The sequence below is a fragment of the Neofelis nebulosa genome, chromosome 11 (assembly GCF_028018385.1).
Source record: "Neofelis nebulosa isolate mNeoNeb1 chromosome 11, mNeoNeb1.pri, whole genome shotgun sequence".
Classification (NCBI taxonomy): Eukaryota; Metazoa; Chordata; class Mammalia; order Carnivora; family Felidae; genus Neofelis; species Neofelis nebulosa.
This window is the reverse complement of record NC_080792.1, coordinates 95,646,653-95,672,116: the sequence shown is the minus strand read 5'-3', so window position 1 is coordinate 95,672,116 and position 25,464 is coordinate 95,646,653. Positions and strand designations below refer to the sequence as shown.

Genomic DNA, 25,464 nt, shown 5'->3' with positions numbered 1-25,464 from the left:
CTAACCCTAACCCTAACCCTAACCCTAACCCTAACCCTAACCCTAACCCTAACCCTAACCCTAACCCTAACCCTAACCCTAACCCTAACCCTAACCCTAACCCTAACCCTAACCCTAACCCTAACCCTAACCCTAACCCTAACCCTAACCCTAACCCTAACCCTAACCCTAACCCTAACCCTAACCCTAACCCTAACCCTAACCCTAACCCTAACCCTAACCCTAACCCTAACCCTAACCCTAACCCTAACCCTAACCCTAACCCTAACCCTAACCCTAACCCTAACCCTAACCCTAACCCTAACCCTAACCCTAACCCTAACCCTAACCCTAACCCTAACCCTAACCCTAACCCTAACCCTAACCCTAACCCTAACCCTAACCCTAACCCTAACCCTAACCCTAACCCTAACCCTAACCCTAACCCTAACCCTAACCCTAACCCTAACCCTAACCCTAACCCTAACCCTAACCCTAACCCTAACCCTAACCCTAACCCTAACCCTAACCCTAACCCTAACCCTAACCCTAACCCTAACCCTAACCCTAACCCTAACCCTAACCCTAACCCTAACCCTAACCCTAACCCTAACCCTAACCCTAACCCTAACCCTAACCCTAACCCTAACCCTAACCCTAACCCTAACCCTAACCCTAACCCTAACCCTAACCCTAACCCTAACCCTAACCCTAACCCTAACCCTAACCCTAACCCTAACCCTAACCCTAACCCTAACCCTAACCCTAACCCTAACCCTAACCCTAACCCTAACCCTAACCCTAACCCTAACCCTAACCCTAACCCTAACCCTAACCCTAACCCTAACCCTAACCCTAACCCTAACCCTAACCCTAACCCTAACCCTAACCCTAACCCTAACCCTAACCCTAACCCTAACCCTAACCCTAACCCTAACCCTAACCCTAACCCTAACCCTAACCCTAACCCTAACCCTAACCCTAACCCTAACCCTAACCCTAACCCTAACCCTAACCCTAACCCTAACCCTAACCCTAACCCTAACCCTAACCCTAACCCTAACCCTAACCCTAACCCTAACCCTAACCCTAACCCTAACCCTAACCCTAACCCTAACCCTAACCCTAACCCTAACCCTAACCCTAACCCTAACCCTAACCCTAACCCTAACCCTAACCCTAACCCTAACCCTAACCCTAACCCTAACCCTAACCCTAACCCTAACCCTAACCCTAACCCTAACCCTAACCCTAACCCTAACCCTAACCCTAACCCTAACCCTAACCCTAACCCTAACCCTAACCCTAACCCTAACCCTAACCCTAACCCTAACCCTAACCCTAACCCTAACCCTAACCCTAACCCTAACCCTAACCCTAACCCTAACCCTAACCCTAACCCTAACCCTAACCCTAACCCTAACCCTAACCCTAACCCTAACCCTAACCCTAACCCTAACCCTAACCCTAACCCTAACCCTAACCCTAACCCTAACCCTAACCCTAACCCTAACCCTAACCCTAACCCTAACCCTAACCCTAACCCTAACCCTAACCCTAACCCTAACCCTAACCCTAACCCTAACCCTAACCCTAACCCTAACCCTAACCCTAACCCTAACCCTAACCCTAACCCTAACCCTAACCCTAACCCTAACCCTAACCCTAACCCTAACCCTAACCCTAACCCTAACCCTAACCCTAACCCTAACCCTAACCCTAACCCTAACCCTAACCCTAACCCTAACCCTAACCCTAACCCTAACCCTAACCCTAACCCTAACCCTAACCCTAACCCTAACCCTAACCCTAACCCTAACCCTAACCCTAACCCTAACCCTAACCCTAACCCTAACCCTAACCCTAACCCTAACCCTAACCCTAACCCTAACCCTAACCCTAACCCTAACCCTAACCCTAACCCTAACCCTAACCCTAACCCTAACCCTAACCCTAACCCTAACCCTAACCCTAACCCTAACCCTAACCCTAACCCTAACCCTAACCCTAACCCTAACCCTAACCCTAACCCTAACCCTAACCCTAACCCTAACCCTAACCCTAACCCTAACCCTAACCCTAACCCTAACCCTAACCCTAACCCTAACCCTAACCCTAACCCTAACCCTAACCCTAACCCTAACCCTAACCCTAACCCTAACCCTAACCCTAACCCTAACCCTAACCCTAACCCTAACCCTAACCCTAACCCTAACCCTAACCCTAACCCTAACCCTAACCCTAACCCTAACCCTAACCCTAACCCTAACCCTAACCCTAACCCTAACCCTAACCCTAACCCTAACCCTAACCCTAACCCTAACCCTAACCCTAACCCTAACCCTAACCCTAACCCTAACCCTAACCCTAACCCTAACCCTAACCCTAACCCTAACCCTAACCCTAACCCTAACCCTAACCCTAACCCTAACCCTAACCCTAACCCTAACCCTAACCCTAACCCTAACCCTAACCCTAACCCTAACCCTAACCCTAACCCTAACCCTAACCCTAACCCTAACCCTAACCCTAACCCTAACCCTAACCCTAACCCTAACCCTAACCCTAACCCTAACCCTAACCCTAACCCTAACCCTAACCCTAACCCTAACCCTAACCCTAACCCTAACCCTAACCCTAACCCTAACCCTAACCCTAACCCTAACCCTAACCCTAACCCTAACCCTAACCCTAACCCTAACCCTAACCCTAACCCTAACCCTAACCCTAACCCTAACCCTAACCCTAACCCTAACCCTAACCCTAACCCTAACCCTAACCCTAACCCTAACCCTAACCCTAACCCTAACCCTAACCCTAACCCTAACCCTAACCCTAACCCTAACCCTAACCCTAACCCTAACCCTAACCCTAACCCTAACCCTAACCCTAACCCTAACCCTAACCCTAACCCTAACCCTAACCCTAACCCTAACCCTAACCCTAACCCTAACCCTAACCCTAACCCTAACCCTAACCCTAACCCTAACCCTAACCCTAACCCTAACCCTAACCCTAACCCTAACCCTAACCCTAACCCTAACCCTAACCCTAACCCTAACCCTAACCCTAACCCTAACCCTAACCCTAACCCTAACCCTAACCCTAACCCTAACCCTAACCCTAACCCTAACCCTAACCCTAACCCTAACCCTAACCCTAACCCTAACCCTAACCCTAACCCTAACCCTAACCCTAACCCTAACCCTAACCCTAACCCTAACCCTAACCCTAACCCTAACCCTAACCCTAACCCTAACCCTAACCCTAACCCTAACCCTAACCCTAACCCTAACCCTAACCCTAACCCTAACCCTAACCCTAACCCTAACCCTAACCCTAACCCTAACCCTAACCCTAACCCTAACCCTAACCCTAACCCTAACCCTAACCCTAACCCTAACCCTAACCCTAACCCTAACCCTAACCCTAACCCTAACCCTAACCCTAACCCTAACCCTAACCCTAACCCTAACCCTAACCCTAACCCTAACCCTAACCCTAACCCTAACCCTAACCCTAACCCTAACCCTAACCCTAACCCTAGCCCTAGCCCTAGCCCTAGCCCTAGCCCTAGCCCTAGCCCTAGCCCTAGCCCTAGCCCTAGCCCTAGCCCTAACCCTAACCCTAACCCTAACCCTAACCCTAACCCTAACCCTAACCCTAACCCTAACCCTAACCCTAACCCTAACCCTAACCCCTAACCCTAACCCTAACCCTAACCCTAACCCTAACCCTAACCCTAACCCTAAACCCTAACCCTAACCCTAACCCTAACCCTAACCCTAACCCTAACCCTAACCCTAAACCCTAACCCTAACCCTAACCCTAACCCTAACCCTAACCCTAACCCTAACCCCTAACCCTAACCCTAACCCTAACCCTAACCCTAACCCTAAACCCTAACCCTAACCCTAACCCTAACCCTAACCCTAACCCTAAACCCTAACCCTAACCCTAACCCTAACCCTAACCCTAACCCTAAACCCTAACCCTAACCCTAACCCTAACCCTAACCCTAAACCCTAACCCTAACCCCTAACCCTAACCCTAACCCTAACCCTAACCCTAACCCCTAACCCTAACCCTAACCCAGCCCTAACCTTAACCCTAACTCTATCCCATCAGGGTCTCAGGCTCTGGGTCCCCAGCACCCAGCCCTGGGTCACGTCATTGTCTGTCCTGTTCCCAGCATCCACGTGGTTACTCACCACCCCCAACCAGGGCCAACCCCCTCCCCTCCTCCAGGAAGTGGTTACAGGGAGCACATCAGTGATGCTCCAGCCCACAGGAGCAGTTCCTGAAGATCCTGTGTTCTCCTGATGGGACACGGGCTGCACACTATTGCTCACACCATGGGAGGCATGTGCCTGGGATGAGCACAATGGGTGCTTAGGGTGTGCCTGTGTGTGTGTTTCTGTGTCTGTATGTAGAACCCTGGGTGTGTCTGGGTTTTACTGGGGTTGGTGTGGAAATAAGCACAGAACCCTCACCAAGAGAGCAAGTCTTCATTATCTCTTTGGAGGAAAAGTTGGAATCTTCATACTATATGACAAGTACAACTGCCATGGATCACAATGGACTCCAAGCTTTGACACGTTGTTGATGGTTGTCCCATTGGTAACGGGCACATTTTTTTTTTCTGGGGAGCTGCATTGGTATCATGGCCAAGCCCCTCTCATGCTCTCGGCAGTCTCGGGGATATGAGGAGCTCCTGCCTGGGGTACAGACCATTAGCCCCCAGGGACACCCATGCCCACCTGCCCAGGGAGCTCCAAATGGCCAATAGGTTGTCCCTCAGCACAGCAGGCAGGAGGTTGTGACAGTGGCTACCAGGACATCATCGAGTCCTGACTTCAAAGAACCACAAAAACTACAGGCTTCTGAGGAGGTCTGAGATCCGAGGGAGAGGGGAGTACCTGGAGAAAAGGTCAGCCTAGTGTCATCTCCACATGGCAGGGTTACTGCAGCCCCATTACTTGGGCATTTCTGAGCTCCCACCAGCCTCACGCCTACAAGCCGTGCGTGTTTCCTGGAGGACTGGACCCTCCATGGAGACTGTCTGCCCACCCCCTATGTTGGGGAGCTGAGGCCGCCACATGGGGCTTGGCCTTGGCCAAAGGATGTCTCTGCCCTGTGTACTCATTAGTGGTGACGGGTGATTGTCGGTAGTCAGTCCCAAACTGGAAAAAAAAAAAAAAAAGCCATAGAACAGGTCCCACTTTGTGGGTGGCAGACAAGCCCCCGTGGGGCATTGAGTAATAAACCAGATATTCCTTGTTTCCTGTCTTCAGACCCATAAAAAGGGGCCAGATCCTTGGGTTGTGAGTACACACCATTTGTGGCCAGGATGGAAAGCAGCATGTGCTGGGTTAGGTGTAACAACCAGGTTCCCTGGAGCTGGTCCCCTGGCCATATTCTCTTTATCATAGTGCACACTGTGCTGGGAACTAACGTGTGGTCCCTGCCCTTCCAGTAGCACACACTTGTGCTTTGTGCCTTAAGTCTTAAAATCCACATTTTTCCCTGGTACCTAGAACCTGCAGCAGGTTGTGTCTCAAAGCTGACTCAAAACCCACATGCTGAGGGTGCCCATATGGACACCTGGTTTTCACCTTGATCCATAAATTCCAAATATAATGACGTACTGTCATTACTGGGGCAGGGCCATTTCGAACAAGAGGGGCCTCTCTTGTTAAATGCGGCCAACAGAGAACACTGAGATGTCCAGGGCGTTGAGCTTTAGCTGCAGGTCCCCAGCGGCAGGGACGCTCCCTGCAGTGGCTGCAAGTCCCCAGGAGGCAAAACACCTTGAAAGACGATGCTTGACCATATGGGCCATGAGGCACATGCTTTCTGCTCCTTCCACCCTCCTCTGAGCATTGCCTTCTCTTTCTTAGACTTGAAGCTCTGGGAAGCAGAGATCTGATGTTCCTCCTCACCCTCAGAATCCAAGGCTCCCTGAACATGGCAGGTACACAGAGACGATCTTCACCTGCTCGTGCCCCGCCCCCCGTCTCTGCCGTTCCCCTGTGCACCTGCTCTTCTACAGCCATGACTGCCCCCCAGTGATGTGCACACTGTCTGCTGGGTCCAGGCTGCAGGCACCAGCAGTCAGGTCTCTCTGGGTTTAATGTTGCTACACAGCATTTATGCCATCCCAGAGTGAGGACCTGAGATTCACCTGTAGGATGAGGCGAAATGGTGTTCCTCACAATAAGTCAAGGCCAGACTGACCATCACCACCTGCCAAACTGCCTGCCCTGTCTCTGGGGGCTGATGGTGGGCTTAGCGGGAAGAGCCGGGCTCCCTCTTCCTTTGTGTCTCTTGGCAAGTTGCTGAATGTCTGCCATTTCTGGTTCCCGGATCTGCAGACAGTGTGATGCTGTCTTTGCTGCAACGGGGTCAGGCTGGACAATGAGGTCCCTCCAAGGGGGCAACTGGGTGTCCAGTGGGTCTGTGGTGCAGACTCCCCATCAGCATTCCCAGAGGCGGAGCTGAGCCCCTGGAGGGGCAGGGTGCCCAGGGGTCAGAGATTCTTGGTGGGGAGCTGAGTGACCAGGCACAGGACCTTTTTGACGGTGGTTCCACCAACTGGGGATGCTCCCAGGGGTGCATGGGGGGTAACCCGAGCCTAGATTTTTGGGGTGGGTTCTGGGGATGTTGGTGTGGGGGAGTACAGCCTTCCCCGAGGAGCAGAGAAGGTGTCAGGACCACTTGGTGTCTACAGGTCATCAGCAGAGGGAGGGGCTGGTAGTGACAACACTTTCTCCCCTGAAGGCCCAGTCTGTAGGGCTCTTCAAAGTGGAAGAGGCATGGGTGGGGGTGAGTTACCCCACGTGGGGCAGAAAGTCAGGGGGTTGGGGCAGGATAGTGCAGTACCTGGAGGCAGTGCCCTCATACTCTTCCCTCCAAGGCTCCGTGGGCTCCTGGCCCTCTTGTTCCTCCCCTTGCACCAGTGGCCACAGGCGTAGGCATTGACCCCATGGAATGCATGTCAGGGGCCTGAGGCCGGGTGGGAGAAGACTAAGAACACTCCGTACTGATCCCTCCCCCTGTGTGGCTGCCGGACCTGACAGGTCAGTTCCAGGAGCCTCAGTTGCCCCCTCAGTAGTCTTGGGAGGACTGATGTCCTTGAAAGACAGTCTTTGCCATAGAGTGACCACCAGTGTGGGATCTGGATCTGCCAGTGTGTCACCACTGCTCCTAGCTCTGCAGTGGGCCACTGCCACCGCTCACCACCCGTTGCCCCTTAGAGCACATGTATGGTGCAGCTGGGGTATGTGTGTTTGCACGTACATGTGTCCATGCAATATACAAATGTGTGTGCACACCTGTGTGTTCTTGTATGTTGCATTGTGTGCAAGTCTGTATATGTGCACGTGTGCCTATGCGTGCATATGTGTGAACATGTGTGAGTGTGCTCACCTGTTGGGGAGAGTCAGTGTTCCCCTTTCTCTTGTATAAACCTTGTGCCCTCAAACCCCAGGGTCACCTTTACCAACATATGCATCTCTGTGTATCTTGGTCATATGCTCACACGAGGTCTATGAACGAGGCAGGGCGAATGGGTCAGAAGCACGTGTCACATGCGGGGGTGAAGTGCCTCATGTCGTGAGTGTGGCAGCAGCAAGCTGGGAGGATGGGCTGCCCCAGCACCCAGCCGCCAACCCTGCCCTCCCCTTGGCCTCCTGTGGGTTGGGGCCTCACGAGTCCTGCTGGGATCCTCCAGCCATTCAGCCCGCCAGACTCGAGCATTCTGTACTCGATATTGACTCCCTGAGTTGATTTTTAGAGGGTTTTTTTAATTACTGTTTATGTTTACCAAGATGAGAGATACACAAATTTAAAAAGCCCCGGGCCTGCAAGGAGAGCCAGCAGACTCCTGCCCCATTCTTGCAGCGTCACTTCTGAGAATGAGCCTCAGTTTACCCACAGTGGCACAGCACGGGCACAGAACTTCATGTGGCCTGCGGCTATTTCTGTCCCCAGCTCTGGCTCCTACCCTCAACATTGTGGTGTGTAGTTCTCCCAAGTGGTAATGGGCACAGTTGGGTTTGTTCACTCTGATGGCTGCACAGCATCCCACAGTGTGGACATGCCATGTGCACCACATACTGTGTGACCACCCAAATATTCTGCCCATTTTTCTGCTGGGATGTCTTCTCTTGTTGGTTTGTCAGAGCTCTTCACGCATCTAGATACCAGTCCTTTGTTGGTCGTCCACAGGTTTATCTCTTTCCAACCTTTATGGTCATTGTAGGGATTTCCAGGGAGGGGGCCAGTGACGATCCTGCCATGTGTAACTGTCTTCAAAAGACAACTGAAAGTCTGTCCTCACCCTCTAGGACCTAGAAACTGGGCTTCATACCCGCCAACCCAAGAGGGGAAGGGAGGTGCTGCCACTTCTTTTTTCTAAAGTTGTCTTTTTTTCCTGTGTGGAGGGTGTCTTTTCCATCTCATACATGTGGGTGTTGTTGCTACCTTTGCTCTTGGAATCCATGTCCCCAGACAGCCTGGTGCCCTGCTGCTGGTCCAACAGACACCTGGAAGCATGCCAGCCCAGTTCCTACCAGGGAGGGTAGTGTAAGCTAACTAATGCCTCTACTGCGGCAATGTGGGAGACAAGACCGGGTCAATTATTCACATACTTAAAACAAATGACCTGTTTCCAAAGATCACTGACCTGATGCTTCATTTTTTAAATATAATCTGTGAGCTTATGCTGTGGGTGCCTCACTCCAAATTCCCATGACCCACCTGAGCTCTGCAACTGCAATGGGTGGGCAGCATCCTGGCTCCCTTGCTGGGGCTCCCTTCCAGCATGGAGGGGATGTCCCCTCAGGCAGGTGCACCCTGGAAGTGCAGGGGCATCTGCATTACTGGGGCATGCCCACCCTGTCATGTATGGAGGACATTCTGGGTGTCCTCTGGGGTCTCAGAGGGACCCCATGGGACTGAACCCCACCACCCACGATAGTGACCAGGAATGCACCTTTTGTGGCTGTTCTCCCTTCCCCGCTGCGTCTTTCCCCCCACTTGTGCCTCCTGGACTTGTCTTCCAAAAAAAACTCCTACTTTTGGAGGAACCCAGACTAAGACACCTGCTTCCTTCCAGGGAGAATGCAGGCAGCTCCCAAAGTATGTGAAACATAATTTGTCATGAGGCCAGATGGAGAAAACCCCGACTTAAGTTGGGTACCCTTCTTTCAAATGCATGGCCATCACTTCCCCAGCATCTATAAAAACCATGTAGATGCAGTTGTGTGCCCATGCATGACGGTGATGTAGTTAATGTGGAGACAGAGGACTTGACCGGCCTAGTGAGATGTGTGCATGCCCAGCTCATTTGATGATGGGGAGGCACATGGGCACAGATCTGTCCTGAATCACAACAGTTCTGTGCTTTGTGCGAGTCTTCAGGACCTCAGCAGCAGAGCTGAGCCAGACCACATTCCCCAACCCGTGTGCTTTCTTCACAAGTGCTCATCAGCTGCATTTGTAAAAGGTCCAAGCAAAAGAGAAGGACGACTTCTTATTCGCAGCGTGTATTTCCCTGCGTGTCTTGGAAGAAACACCCTGAGCAGGCAGGTAGAGGGTTACAGGATACTTCTTACAGGACGAAAGACTCTCCCTCTCTGCCCCCAGGCTATGTGTCCTGAGGGACTTTCTGGCTGCACCCTCTGTACACACTAGCAGGGTCCTCCAACCCTGGGCCCCACCTGGGCCCCATGGTTCTGAGTAATGTGGCTTCTATGTGCATCTGATAGCTAGCAGATAGGTTCCTAGCCCACCTGCATAGGCTCAGCACTCTGCACAGACTCTGCCCCATCCCCCATGGGCTCCCCCACTCTTTCCTTGCTATCTGTGTCTCCTTCCCCACCCCCAGACCCCAGGTCCCAAGGCCCACAAGCCCATCACGCTCCCTTCCACAATGTGACAACCGGCTCACCTCAGCTGCCCAGCCACTGTGCCCCCCTCAGGGCCCTGCAGCCCACCCTTCCCAGGTGACCTTGGGATCATGAACAGCACCCATGGGATGGAGGGACTTCATCTCAGCAGCAGACACAGGACCCTGAGCCCCCTTGCCTGAGCCAAGATGCATGGGTGGGCAGCATCTAGATACCAGTCCTTTGTTGGTCGTCCTCCCTGTTTATCACAGTTCCTCCCTGTTCTCCATCACATTTCAATGCCCCCTGAAAAGCACATCATGATGACATCACCAAGTTCCTCTACTACACTAGTCATTTACAATGTGATTTCCTTCATTCTTCCCCTACCCCCAAAAGGTGGGAACCACACTCCCATTTTACAGGTGAGAAAGCTGAGTCTCAGGAGTTTAGGCAGACTTCCAGGATCTCTGGGACCAGGACTGTGACTCCCCCCACTCAGAGGGTCTAACAAATGCAAGCACTGCTCTGAAAGCACTTCTGGAGGGGCCCTGGGAACCATGGTCCCTGCCCCAGGCTGACCTGCTGCTCAGACATACACTTACCAATGTGGAGACTGGACATGGCACAGGGTATCACAAAGCTGCCACTGTCATGGGCCACACGTGGATGACAGCTCCAGGTTCTGCTCGTGTTCACGGGAACCACTGATGCCTCAGATGGAACCAGGCCAGGCAGTTGCTGCAAGCACTGCCTTCCCTGGGATGGACACCTGAAGGCAGCCCACTGCTGGCCAATCTCCTCAGCACGTACAGGGGACCATACAGACACAGATTCTCCCTGCCAGAGTCCCTGTGCTGGGAACATTCCTGGTCCAGTGCTCAGGGATGGAAATCCTCTGGCCAGGCCCTGGGAGAAGAGGAAACATTAATGTCAGGGTTGGAGACATGGAGGACCTGAGTATCAGGGACAGATGACCCCAGACAGGATAGACACTAATGGGTGCTCGCAGCCCTGCTCAGCCTCCCACAAGGTGACACAGGCCTCCCAGGCCACGATGTGTTCAGCTAAGAGTGAAATCCTGGAAACAGCAGCAGACACGGTGAAGAATTTACTAATTTCCTGCCAGAAGATGCTCCAACCATCACATTTAACTGCACGGGAGTCTCCCTCTGCATCAAGGCCTTGAAGGCCCACCAAATGGAAAGGGGGTGCATAAGGGTCTTCTCTGAGGCCTCCCTCCTTGTCACAGAGCCATGTTTCTCTCCTGTGGGTCAGAAACAGGCCTGGGCTTCTATACTTCTCCAGTTTTGTGGAATGAAAGCCTGCCCCATGGTCTTCAACCAATCTTACTTCATCTTCTGGGGCTGGCAGGAGATAAAATTAAAATTGTGTTAACCCAGAAAATAAGGTATTATAAATAAAATAACATTTGGGATATATGGGTGGGCAGGGATATAACTGTTGACCTGGCAGCTGATAGTTTTTGTCATTAGGTTAATGAACGCATCTCCTCCTGGACCATCGGCAAAGGCAGCATTATGTCACAGAAATGAGCATTCATAAGACACATGGAGCATTTACAAATCTGTGATGGCTGAAACACTGGTTGGAAACTGGGAAGAGGATATGAATAGCAATTAACCAAAAAAATCCAAATGATCAACAAACATCTTGGTCATGACTTGACTGCAGCCATGAAAAGCCACCCATACAATGTGTTCTAGCATTTAATCAAATTAGAAAAAAAAAAATTAGCACCTGGGTGGCTTAGTTGGCTAAGCATCCAACTTTGGCTCAGGTCACGATTTCATGGTCTATGAGTTCGAGCCCCTCATCAGGCTCTGGGCTCACAGCTCAGAGCCTGGAGCCTGCTTCAGATTCTGTGTCTCCCTCTCTCTCTGACACTCCCCCACTCAAGCTCTGTCTCTGTCTCTCAAAAATGAATAAAATATTTAAAAAAAAAACAAATCAGTATTGTCACTAGCCCAAGATGGTTAGAATGGGGAAATGGGAACTTTCATATTCCAGTGCAGCTTTTAGGAGTAAAATTTAACTGTGTGAAGTACCTATCAAAATTCACAATGCACACACACATGGGTCCAGTAAACTCATTTCTAGAATAATTTTCAGAAGAAATGCCTGCACATTTGCCAATAGTGTACATACAGTGTTCATTGTTCACAAAGCAGGAAAAAGGGGAATATGAAGAACTTCCACCAGCAAAAGACTAGTCCCAGAGCTGTGTGATGTCCCCATGGGGCCACAGGTGGCTTTGTCTCTGATGTGAGAGTGGCTATGTGTCAATGTCACCAGAAACACATCAGGGTATGGTGCTGGTGACTGCAAACCCATATGTGTATACACAGAAGGACAGGTTCTGAGAGAAAGTTCACTGACTAGCGGTCATTACCTGTAGAAGTGGGTTTTGGCAACAGCAAAACCCACTTTGGTCTGTTTTCAACTTTACTGTGTATGATTCATATCATCTGAAATATTTTTCCAATGAAAAAAATAGCTTCTCCTCTGATGTCAGAGGCCTTGGTATGTTAGATTGCTCGTCCTCCTGAAGACAGCTAGAAAAGATGAGAAAACATAAAAGGTGGGATCAGGCAGCACAAAGAAAACAAGTTGGTGAGCACCTGGATGGGGCTTGGCCCCCAGGAAGCTGCCTGTAACATTGGACTCAGCTTTTCCACCAGGTTCTGCAGCACCTAAAGGCAGCATATCTCAGATGGGCAAAGGCGGGTGGGGAGTATCATAGCCCATACTTTGGTTGGGACCCTCCTGGGCAGTCTGGGGCTCCTCTATGCCTGTAGGCTAGCTCCCAGTACATCTCAGAGTCCCACAGAACATTGCGATCCCTATAACTGGACTTAGGCCAGTAGGAGGAGGAGGGGCATCATCTCTGCAGGAAGCTGGTGTCATTCTATGTCTCTGAGTGTGTCAAGTCTTAGCTTTCCAAAAAGAGTGTTCAGCACACAGGTACAGTAGGTGGCAGGGTAAGGGAAGGGAGACTTCCCGAAGGAGAGGGCAGGGACTATAGCACAAGGTGAGGTTGGTGCCCACTGGGCTCACAGAAAGACACTCTCTGAGCTGGGATGTGGGGTGTGGGGGGTCATGAGGGTAGTCAGCTGACCCCGACCTCCCCAGCGACTGGAAAACCTCCTTCCCAACTCCTGGCCAATCACGAGGCCTTTGCTTTCCCCTGCACAGGTGACCAGAGGAAACGACTGTAGTCTGCTAAGGCATTATCATCCTCAGAAAGAGAAAAGTCAAGAGTTACTGAGGACAATAGCTTTGTTCCTACAAATCCTCAGGACACTGTGCTGATGAGCAAACACCTCGCATGTGACCTCACCAAGTGAAAGCTCTCAATGGGGCTGTGGGACAGGACTGGAGCTGTGCCCCATGTCAGCCAGGCTCACGGCACCTGGGACACATTATTAACTAGCGGGGAAAAGAGATGGGGTAGGGACCCTCCTCACCAATGTGGGAGGAGGAACCACAGCGGGACTCTGCCCATGGCCCCTGCCTGCTTGCTTCTTTCTACCCCCACCCAACTCCATCTTTCTGTCCCTCTCTAGAACACCTGCAATCTGGCCTTTGCCTAGAGTGCCTCAGAGTGCATGGTCAATCTGTGCCTTGGGGAAAAGACAGAGGGTGTTTGTCGAGGAGACCATGCAGGGCACACCCCTGAAAGGGAAGGGTCCTCCACTGTTTTGCTCCCTAAAAAGTTCTAAACCCCTTGAGCAGTACCTGTTTCACAGTGAGTACTTAAAGATTTTTGTCGAGGGGAGCCTGGGTGGCTCAGTCGGTTAAGCAGTTAAGTGCCCGACTGCAGCTCAGGTCATGATCTCGCAGTTTGTTGGTTTGAGTCCCATGTCGGACTCTGTGCTTACACCTCAGAGTCTGGAGCCTGCTTCCGATTCTGTGTCTCCCTCTCTCTGCCCCTCCCCCACTTGCACTCGGTCTCTCTCTCTCTCTCTCTCTCTCTCTCAAAAATAAATACACATTAAAAAATTTTTTTAAGATTTTTGTTGAATAAGCGAATGAATTCTTAGATCAATGTGGGGCATGAATTATTAGATCAATCTGGGGCATTAACTCAGATTACATGTATTTACTAATTTCCACTTATATTTACTAATTAAACATACTTGTTAATTTGTAATTACTAGCCAAACCTTATTATCTCTTCACTTTAGTGTTTTTACCCTCAAAACATACCCCCAGTATTCAAAATTGTAAGATTTGATTTGTGGACTTGCAATGTTAGACTAGGAAATTCAATCCAATCTTTCTGCTGAACACAAGTGGAAAAGCTGCACCAATTATTTTTAAAGGTCTGAAGGCATCAGAGAGCTGGCCAGGAAGGGACCAGTTATGAGACAGACTCAAGAGGAGACAGACTTGCAGGGACGTGGGCCTGGATTGGGACACTTTTTCCCCAGACATGCTGACTGGGTTAGCAGTGCCTTTGACATCCTGGGGGAGGTGGGAGGAAAACATGGGAGTACAAGAACCCAGGGGCACCCATGGTCACAGCAATAACGCCCCTTTCCTTTGCCACCTATTGTTCCAGGGGGTGAATGGGACTCTGCGAGGCAAAAAAGAAAGGAAAAAAAAATATCTGCTAGAGACCCCATCAGCTTTTCCCCCAGCCCCTTCCTTCTAGTGTGGGATGTTGGTGTCATGCCTGGAGCTCTGGTAGCTATTTGGTAACTATTTTGTAGCATGAGGGCTAAAGGTCCTCGTGCTGGGAAGGGAAACAGAAGGTCAGGACATTCCTGCCTGGAGATATCATTCAGCTCTGGCCCCAGCTCTGACTATGTCTTCGGTGATACCACTAAATGCCATTACCATAAGAGCCCCTCTGAGATGGGCTTTCTAATATTTGTAGCCCAAACTTCTTGTTTGGAAATAGCTTTACCAAATCTCAGCCTGAGTACTTCACATGGACATATTCATTCCTGTCCAACCAGACTGAACTGATGTGTTTTTCATCCTTCATTCTGTAAACATCATTTGTCAGCAGACAGAGCAGGTGCAGGGGAGCTGCAGGGAGGGTGTCACCTCCAGATGGAAGAGAGGTGGGAAGCTGCCTGCCACCCCTGAGGATTGTGGAGTCCACGTGCGAGCAAGGGAGGATCCAGCCAGGCAGTGTGTCTGGGGTGGAACAGGAGGGGGCAATTTGGGTCTTCTTCCTGGATCCCCCACAGCTCCCCAGGTGGACTCCTGAGGTTCCCACCAAAGTGGCTGTGCAGCTGTGCCCACTTCTCTTGGGACACCCGCATGGGTAGTATCCATGTGACAAGCTGGCTTCTGAGGGCACCCAGTAGAGGGACGACATGGAGAGATAGAGACAGAGACAGAGACTGAGAGAGACAGGGCCTGACCTGTGTGCCACAGCCCAGCCTCTGCAGCCCGGGTCTTCATCACTGCACTGAGGGGCTCTGGGCTGGATCACTGTGGAGTAGGGTGGCCGCCCGTGCTGACCAGGGACATTGTGTTGCATCTCAGGTGGCTGCTGAGGCTGCTGCACAGAGAATCATCTTGGGCTGTTGGAGGTCCAGGGGCCTGTTGGAGCAAAGAGAGCAGACCCATTTTCAGGCCGTCCATCTTCAGTCTGCCCACCCAGCATCTAGAAGCTTCTCTTGGGAGGGCAGGGCTAGCAAGAGAACCAGAGGGATGTATGCCACTGAAGGCAGCTGAGCTCAAAACACTGAGCTGGACTTTGCCGGGGTCACCTATCAATGTATCCAAACCACAGAAATGCCCTTATGGAAGCAACAGGCATGTATTGTTTTGCACAATTCTGTATGTGGCAAGTGGGGCTCCCACTGATATCTCTGGGCCCCAGCAGGCCTGAGTGGGGTGCCAGGGGCTCTGCACATATTGGGATATCCCCAGGATCTCCTCACAAGGGGTCTCGAATTCCAGTTTCCCCACACAACAGGGGTTCAGGGGGGTTCCCCCGGGCCACCTCCCATCTGAGGAGGCCAGTGTAAAGACCGGCACAAGTGACACACCTCCCGAGGCAGAATCAGCAGCACATCTGGTCCACCACAGGTGGATGTCTGGGATGGACAGGATGAGGGTGTCTGCTCCTTCCTGTCACCCCAGTTTAGCACACAGAGGCTCACAGGTAGCTTCAGTCCTAAGAGGTGCAAGTCCTGCCCCTTTTGTTGACCCACATCTACCTAGCAACCTAGAGTCCCTGGAGGGCAGGCAGTGGCACCAATGGTTTGGGACACCTTAGGTATCGAAGTGAGTACTGGAGACACATTCTCATGGACCTGATGTTTGGACTTTGCACCTGTGTCCCTAAAATCTCCACACAGGTTGGTTGTTTTATTTTACTTTTAAAACTTAAAACATTTTAGTGAGAACTGCATCTATTAAGGATGTTTGGCACAGTGATTTGAGGCACACGTACCAGTGACATGATAGCTGGAGCCAAGCTCTGGACCCGCCTTCTCCCCACTCAGTTACCATCTGTGTGTGGTCACAGCATCTGAAGTCACACACACTCAGTACAGGGCTGTCAGCTGGTCACCATGCTGGGCGCCAGGTCTCCAGGCTTCCTCCTGCGTCACTGCCACAGTGTGCCCCACAATCAACGTGTCCCTACCCCAGGCCATTCTGTGCTTGGCTTCTATCTTTTCTTCAGATTCCGCATGTAAGTGAGACCACACATCCTTTTCTTGTGTGTCTGGCTTATTTCACTCAGCATAATGTCCTCCAGATCTGCCCATTCTTTTTTACAGCTGAGCAATATTCCTTTGTATAAGCATCACTCATTGGATGGACACTTAACCTGTTTCCGTGACTTGGCCATTATGAAAAATGCTGCTATGAATGTGAGGGTGCAGAGGTCTCTTCCAGACAGTGATTTCCTTTCCTTTGGGTAAATACCCAGGAGTGGAATTATGGACCATTGGGTGGTTCTACTTTTAACTTTTTGAGGAAACTCCATACTGTTCTCCAAGGTAGCTGTACTAGTTTGCATTCCCACCAAGAGTGCATGAGGGAAAAAAAAAAAAAAAAAAAAAGAGTGCATGAGTGTTCCTTTTTCTCCACATCCCAACCAATACTTGCTATTTTAAAATAATGAAGATTTTTTGGGGCGCCTGGGTGGCGCAGTCGGTTAAGCGTCCGACTTCAGCCAGGTCATGATCTCGCGGTCCGTGAGTTCGAGCCCCGCGTCAGGCTCTGGGCTGATGGCTCGGAGCCTGGAGCCTGTTTCCGATTCTGTGTCTCCCTCTCTCTCTGCCCCTCCCCCGTTCATGCTCTGTCTCTCTCTGTCCCAAAAATAAATAAAAAATGTTGAAAAAAAAAAAAAAAAAAAAAAAAATAATGAAGATTTTAAAAGTGCCCTCATTTCCAGCAAAGAGCCAGGATGCACCCAGGGAAATGGATAGTCTTTTGGCCTGGGAGGTAATAACCAGAATGTTTTGAAATTCATTGAGTGTGGTGAGCCTCTCTTGGCCACCCAATTTCCCCTAAGCTGAACTGCTGGCTTGTAAGAATACTCAGCATGAAGTTAGGGACAGGGGACAGAAAGGCAGAGGGAAAGGGATGAGAAACACAGACACAAGGAAGATTCTAGAGAGCAGGTGCTGTACCAGGCAGGGACAGCCAGTCTGTAATTGGATCCCTGCCGCCTGGGCTGCTCCAAGCAGGTGGGTCCAACAGATACTGGCACAATCCATCAGGTGGGAGTGGTGCCTTCCCAGCTCCTGTGAGTGTTTATGGGCAATGGGGGCCATTAGACACGTTGGTGTGTCTCAAGAGGACCCATTTCAGGCCATGAAACTGCAGACGCTGTGATTGTTAGTAATGATTCATGCCAACAGCCCTTTTACGTCCATGGGTGTTTCCTCTGACCATACTCACAGTAGCAATTGTGTGAACATCAGGTCTGACAGTCCTGAGCATCTAAGGGGATGTGGCCTCTTCCAAAGTTTCACCTGCTCTTCCATTTCCCTGCTTGTTTCATAGCTACCCAGAGAAGGCAGGACAGGAGCAGAGTAGGGACACCACTGAGGGCAGAGCAGTGCCAGCCTGGAGACCCCACACCTGCCTACAGCCATGTGGAAGAATCATCTTGTCACCCATGCAGACCATTCCTCTAGGGACAACATTACGGGACAAGTCAGAAGTTCCACTCATGGTCTCTTTCTGGAGATGAACCTCCAGCAACGTGAACCTGAATCCAGAAAGATGTGGAGAGAAACTCTCCTCTTCATGTTCCAACTTGGATGAGAGCTTCCCCAGACTCCAGTCATGTTGTGAAGCCTGTCAGGGCATCAGGGCCTTGGCTGCACCTGCTGCAAGCCTAGGCACACTTCTTCCCTGGGAGGGGGGTGCCCTGGGATTTTCCTGCAGATGTACCGGGTCTCCTCAGGAGCACTTGGCCTTGTCTCTTTCCTCCAACTGCTGCGTCCCATAACCAGGGCATGGGATACGAGAGCACCAGCTCCAGGGGCCCCAAACAGACTGGGTATGGCCACTCGATGATGACAGAATCCAGAGGCAGAGAGAAGAGTGGGAGTGACACAAGAATGTAATTCATTTCAGTGATGATGACACCAGGAAGATAGTGAACCAATGTCTCAGGGACTATTACCCAAGAGCTGAAAACACATCCAGGTTTATCTAAGGGAAATTGAAACAGAGGCCCCAGGGTATGTGCAGGAGGGAGTGAAGGTGGGTGGGTGCATGCAGAGGGGCCCATGGGTACATGCAGGGAGCAAGGGTGCAGGTGGGTGCATGAACAGGTAGGTGGTGCATGTAGAGGGACCATTTGGGCATGTACAGGGAGGCTGTGGGTGCACGCAGGGGGGCAAGGGGGCAGGTTGGTTCCAGAGGGGTGTAAGTAGGTGCATACAGGGGGGCAGGTGGGGGCATGCGTAGGGGCAAGGGAGTGAGTTGGTGCATTCAGGGGGCCAGGGGAACAGGTTGGCACATGTAGAGGGGCAGGTGGGTGTGTGCAGGAGGAGGGTGGGTGAGTGGGTGCATGGGGGATGATGGTACATGTAGGGGAACAGCAGGAAGAGTGGGTGCGTGCAGATGGGCATGTGTCTGTGTGCAGGTGGAGTAAAGGCATGTTGAGTGTATGCAGGGGGCAGGGAAGTGGGTGGGTTCCTACAGAAAGAGTGAAGGTGGGTGGGTGTGTGCTGGGGTACAGATGCATCCATGGCAGGAAGCAGGTGGGTATGGGCAGGGGGCAGGTTGGTGCGTGCAGGAGAGCCATATAGGTACACACAGGGGAACAGGTGGGTGTGTGCTTGGGGGATGAGGGTGGGTGCAGGTGGACACTGGGTATGTGCAGGGGGCCAGGGAGGTTGGTGGGTGCATGTAAGGGGACACTGAGGTTAGGCCCCTCATTGTCGTGGGGTCAGTCCCGGGCAGGGTCTTGCCAGCTCAGGGCAGTCCTTGCTGGTTGAGGGTGTAGTGTTAGTTCCAGCAAGGGATGCTTTGCCTTTGGGGTCTCTTGCTGGAGTTCAGGGGTGGCTGGAACAATTAGTCAATTAGAGACTACAGACCCCGGTCAGAGTGGAGGCAGTAAAATCCTTTCTGTTCTTGGCATCTTTACTCTACTTGACACTCTACTCACCACGATGCCCCTTTGGGAAGGCAGTGTGGTACTTTGTGTACCCTGAATTGTGCAGATTCATGCCCATGACAGAGCCTGTGTTGGGTCATCCCTGCAAACACAGGCACAGATCTTCAATGAACGTGCTCAGCTGCTGTGAGCAACAAAGAAATCACGGTGACTGTCTCTGTGTGGCTCACAGGGACCAGTCCGTTGGTGTGGCACCACCTCCCAGAGGCACAGGTGCCTTTCAAAGAGAAGGGTGTAAGTGTGCTCAACATAGGAAGACACTGGCGTCAGTGATCCTGGCATAAACAAGATTACAGTGAATTGGGTGGCTTGAAACAAGGCACGTTTAACATCTCATGGTGTCTGAGGTCAAGGGTCCAGATAAGGCTTAGCCAGGCCCCATGAGGTGAAAATGTGGGCTGGGGTATGGTCCTGTCTGAACTCCCCACCCCAAGGCAGGACCTGCTTCCTTATTCAGGCCTGTTCCACCTTCAAGTTCTGAGTAAAGAACAGATTTGGGGCCCATGACCTGCATAGAATAATTCAGTGAGGAACTCAGAAGCTTACCATATTTTCAGGGCTGGAATGGTGCTGCAGAAGTGGATCTTGAGGCCAAACCTAACCCTGGCCCACAAATCATCAGGCCTCTGAACTTAAAGGGCCCAGCTATGAGGTCTGAAATTAAGAAAAGATTTAGGGTGAGGACTGGCACAGAACATTTCAGCGAGGAACACAGAATATTGCCATGATATTTCCAAGGCTGGGATAGAGCTGCAGGAGGGCATCCTAAGCCCAAACCTAACCTGGACCACCCCATCATCTGGCTCCTGAACCCAACCCCTAACCCTCACTCACACCCTAACATACACCTTCAACACAGCCCTCCAAAAAGATCACCACAGTGCTGGTGGTTTGGCCTCTGACACCTCCAGGGACTTAACCATAACACTAGCCTTGGCTCTGGCCATCAGGGGGCCCACATCGAAGGTCTGAGAGAAGAATGGATTTGTGGCCCATAAGTGGTATAGCCTTCTTCAGCAAAGATCCCAGGAGTTCGCCATAACATTTCCAGGGTCAGAATGGAGCTGCACAAAACCTAAGCCTGGAACACACCATCACCAATTCCCTGAACCCAAACCCTAAGCCAGTCCCACACTCTAACAAGTGCCCTCAACTCAGTTCTCTGTGGAGATCACTGAACTGGTGTCAGTTCAGCCCCTGACATTTCCCCAGACCTAACCCTAACTCTAGCCAAGGCTCTTTCCCTAAGGAGGCCCACTTCCTCGATCTGAGAAAAGAACAGACTGGTGGCCTATGACCAGCACAGGATTATTCAGCAAGGAACCCAGAAAATCACTATGACATTGCCACAGCAGGGATAGAGCTGCACAAGCGGATCTTGAGCCCAAACCTCAACCTGGCCCACCACATCGTCTGCCTCTCAAACCCAAACCCTAACCCTAACCTGACCGTAACACAGGTCCTCAACTCAGCACTCCAGGGAGATCACTGCAATGCTGGTGGTCCAGTCCATGATGCCTCCTGGGACCTAATCCTAACCCTAGCCTGGCTTGCCCCTAAGGGGGTTCCACCTCCCAGGTCTGAGGAAAGAACAGATTTGGGGACCGTGAGCTATACAGAGTTATTCAGCAAGAAACTCAGACATTCACAATGATATTTTCAGGGCTGGGACGCTGCTACAGAAGAGGATCCTGAGGTCAAACCTAACCCTGGCCCACACAATCATCCAGTCCATGAACTCAAACCCTAAGCCTGACTTGCATCTAACGCATGCCCTCAACTCAGCAATCCAGGCAGATCACTGTCCTATGGTGGTTTGGTCCCTGCCTCCTCCTTGACCCTAATCCTAACCCTAGCCATGGCTCTTGCTCTAAAGGGGGCCCAGATTTGAAGTCTGAGATAAGAACAGACTTGGGGCCAGAACCAGTGCAGAACATTTCAGCAAGGAACCCAGAATTTGGCCATGACATTTTCAAGGCTGAGATGGAGCTACAGCAAGGGATCTTGAGCCCAAACCTAAGCCTGGAACAACCCATGGTCTGGCTCCTACACCCAACCCTGAAGCCTGACTCAAACCCTAACACATGCCCTCAACTCAAACCTCAAGGGAAATCACTACAGTGCTGGTGTTTCGGCCCCTGACAACTCCTGGGAACTTAACCTCAACTTAGTCAAGCCTCTTTCCCTAAGGTGGCCCACATCCTAGCTCTGAGGAAAAAATGGAATTTGGGGCCCATGACTGGCTAAGGATTATTCACCAAAAAACAAAATCGCAGTGACATTCTCACAGCACAGAAACCGCAGCACAAGGGGATACAAAACAAACCTAAGCCTGGAACACAAAATCAGCAGTCCTCTTGACCCAAAACCTAAGCCAATCATGCACCCTAACAGGTGGACTCAACTCAGCCCTCCAAAGAGATCACTGCACTGGTGTTGGTTTGGCCCCTGTTGTTCCGGGACCTAAACTTAACCCTAATCCTAACTCTAAACCTAGCCCTAACACTAAATCCTAACCCTACCCCTAACCCTCACACTAACCCCTAAACCCTAGCCCCTAACCCCTAATTGCTATCCTTAACCCTAACGGTAATCAGGGTTGGCCAGGGGCACACCACAAAATCTTGGACAAGCCCAGAACTTACCATCTGGCCACTTTGCAGGCATGGTCGTCCTTCCTTTACTGAGCTTTAAAGAGAATTAGAAATGACAAAGGCTTTGAAGAATGTCTGTAAAAGGGGCATGTCACCTGCCCAGGGACCTGTTTTCACCAAAGACCTCTCAAGGGCATCCACCCAGGTCTCTCACAAGGGGATATGGGGCTTCTTGCACTCCTTGACAGAATCAAGCAAAAAAAACTCCTTAGAAGTGGCACTGTAATTTTTAAAGGCAAGCTGTAAGGATTTTCTTACTTCAAGGCTGTGGCTGTTTTTTGTATTCTGTAAAAGTCTCTATTCAGAATCAGGACTGACACTTTCTGACTTTGATTTTAAAATAGTGGTGTCACAGGGTGCCTGGATGGCTCAGTTGGTTGAGCATCCGACTTTGGCTTAGGTCATGATCTCTTGGTCTGTGACTTTGAGCCCTGCGTCAGGCTCTGTGCTGACAGCTCAGAGCCTGGAGCCTGCTTCGGATTCTGTGTCTCCCTCTCTCTCTGCCCCTCCCCTGCTCATGCTCTGTATCTCTCTGTCAAAAATAAATAAATATTTAAAAAGGAGACTTATAGGATCTTGGAGGTCAGGATAATGTTAAGTCAATGTTGTCTTTTGCCCTTAGCAAAGCATTAACATCGAGGCAGTTGAGTTCCTAGATGAGGGTCACTCTGCCTGTCTCAAGAACTTGTCAATGGGCTGTAAGCTGTAAGGAAACTTAATTTTTTCCTTTTGCCTTTGACCCCCACATCAGTTACACAGGCAGTGAGGATAGTGTGTTGAAAACGGTGTCTCTGGTCTGCCCCAAATTTGAGACACTTCCAGTCATACTCTTGCTCATCCATAGTACCAGGCAGGCACTACCGGAATGGGGTTTTTCCAGCACTAACAAACAACAAAGGTTGAAATGATAAAGGCAAGTCCCCTTTATGTGCTGTGAACCTCTTATCACAAACTCCCCTGAGAACTGGTATAGCCAGACAAAGTGCTGCTGCTTGTAACTGCTTATCTTAGAACCTTAGTCTACTTAGTCTATTTGACAGGACACCAAGTAGAACCCAAGTAGGTGTAGCCTCTAAATGGCAGAGACCAGAGGGAGTATTCTCATTGGTCATAAAACCAAGCTCTTAGGACACAGAACAAGATGAAAGAAAACACATCTCTTTTCACATAGGGGACCCACAGCAAAGTTTATCTAAATAGGTTGATGACAACTCTGAACTTGCCATTCTGTGAGCCTGGCTTGAACATCAGGTATCTAGATTCCATATACCTGTGTCCCTCCTCCCCACCCCCATGTGTATTTATGACAAATACACAAAAGCACAATGGTAACCATGTTTGAGAGGAAATGGATGAGTCAAACCAAGAGTACTCTGCCAAACTTTACGGAGTCACTAAGCCCAAGGAACTATTTCCACAAATATTTCTCTTGCTGATCTAAATTTAGTAAGTGAGAGAAAAGAGACTCTCATGACTCTTGCTTCCATTAGATCCACAGGCTGACATCATAAGGATTATAACCTTCTGGATGTTTGTCAGAGGTCCCAGAATCTCTCAGCTGCAGGGGTGTCCAGCCAGTTAAAGTTTATCTTGCTGATTATGCCAACAGTGGTGCAGGAAATGTTTCCTTTACCATTCAAGGTTCTTCAATCTGATCTAAAAATCAAATTGACCTGAGACAAATTAACAGGAGGGAAAAAAATCCCAAATTAAAGAAAAATGTAATGTTTATTAATATTTTTTTGAGATAGCGCGCAAGTGGGAGGGCCAGAGAGAGACATACACAAAATCTGAAGCAGGCTCCAGGCTCTGAGCTGTCAGCACAAAGCTGATGAGGGGCTCAAACCCATTACCTGAGCCAAAGTTGGATGCTCCACCGACTGAGTCACCCAGGTGCCCCATATTCTAGATGACATATAGAAAAATTCATGATTCAGGGGAAGGAGTCAAAATAGCAATATTAACAAGAGTTTGGATGAAGTTGATTCTGCAGCACGAAGAGGTGAAATGGGGAAGAGGGAAGCCATGGAGGGTGGGGAGCTGTATTTGCAAAGAGAGGACAGAGAAATGAGGTAGAGTACAGGAAAAGTACTTTTGCCCCCCAAAAGTAGCTGGAGAGAAAGACAGTGGAAACACCACAAGTGACTGAACAAGAAAGGGGAAAAGGAGGAGAGGATTTCAATACCATTAGGACTCTAAACAGCCGAGAGCAGCATCAGAAATTCTGCAGCATCTGGCGGTGCTCTGGTGGGAAGGGTGAATCCTCAGGAGCAGGCAGCAAGGTCTGAGGGGTCTCTGAGCCACACAGGAGAAGCAGTTCCCCTGCTAGGAGGGCATTTAGTAAAGGCCATCTGGCCTCCCCACAGGCAAAGGTCCCAACAGACCCCGGAGAATATGATTGCTGGTACTGGAACATGCCAGCCTGTGGTGAAACCTGGCACTGGTTGTATGTTGTGATTTACCATATTCCCTGAACTGCTGCCACTATGCAATCGCACAAACTTATTCTGGGGCAAGCTGACACCCAGCCACAATCTCTGAGCCTCTTCAGAGGTGTGATTGCAGGAATGTTCCTGGGGGCAAGCCAGCACCCAGCCATTGACTGGTGAGACCTTCCCCCAGAGGACTGGAGTGGGTCCAAGCTACAGGGCCCTCAAAAGTGAGGGGTTTGGAAATACAGCACCATCTGAGATAAAATTCAGGAGGGAGGTGCCGCCCGCAGGCTGATGGCTTGGATGTGGACAGTATAGAAGTAGGGAGTAGATGGAAGCCAGAGACAAAGGAAGGGTGCTTTACTGTTGGTTGGTGAGCACATAGAGAACCCAAGCCAGAGACTGGGAAGCTGGGTGACACCATTTTCACCTCTCCTGCAAAGGCGCACACAGGCGCACACATGTGCTGGGTCGCCACACTAATCCACCCCATGAGCTAAGCAGCACCACCTAGAGGAGAATGGAGCCATTACACCAAGCTCCATCCAACTGCACCAACCAAGCTATAGAGGACCACTACACATCTCTCCACCTGCTTAGTGTACAGACTATTAAGTGCTTCATACTTTGACTTCTGGGGGAAACTGGATGTAATTTCATTTGGATTTCATTCTGTTCACTAGTCCATCTATTCATTGTCTTTTTTTTTCTTTTCTTATTCTTGCATACAGAAAGATAAAATTTTATTTTTTATTTTTTGTCTTTATATATACATAAATTTTAAAAATTTTACTATATGTTTTTATTTTTCATAAATTTATTTTTTCTATTTTACCTTCTTCAATTCATTTTATTCTATTTTATTGTATACATTTTAA

The 25,464-nt window shown here is 50.5% G+C and overlaps 1 long non-coding RNA gene across 1 annotated transcript; it reads right to left on the bottom strand.

The window, feature by feature from the left end:
* Nucleotides 1–10,155: 10,155 nt before the first annotated feature.
* On the bottom strand, nt 10,156–15,447 carry LOC131489823 (uncharacterized). The gene is made up of 3 exons (XR_009250767.1): nt 15,269–15,447; nt 12,283–12,445; nt 10,156–10,778 (listed from the first exon to the last, which is right to left on the bottom strand). It is a non-coding gene; the product is annotated as an uncharacterized LOC131489823 (long non-coding RNA).
* Between the last annotated feature and the right edge of the window lie 10,017 nt (nt 15,448–25,464).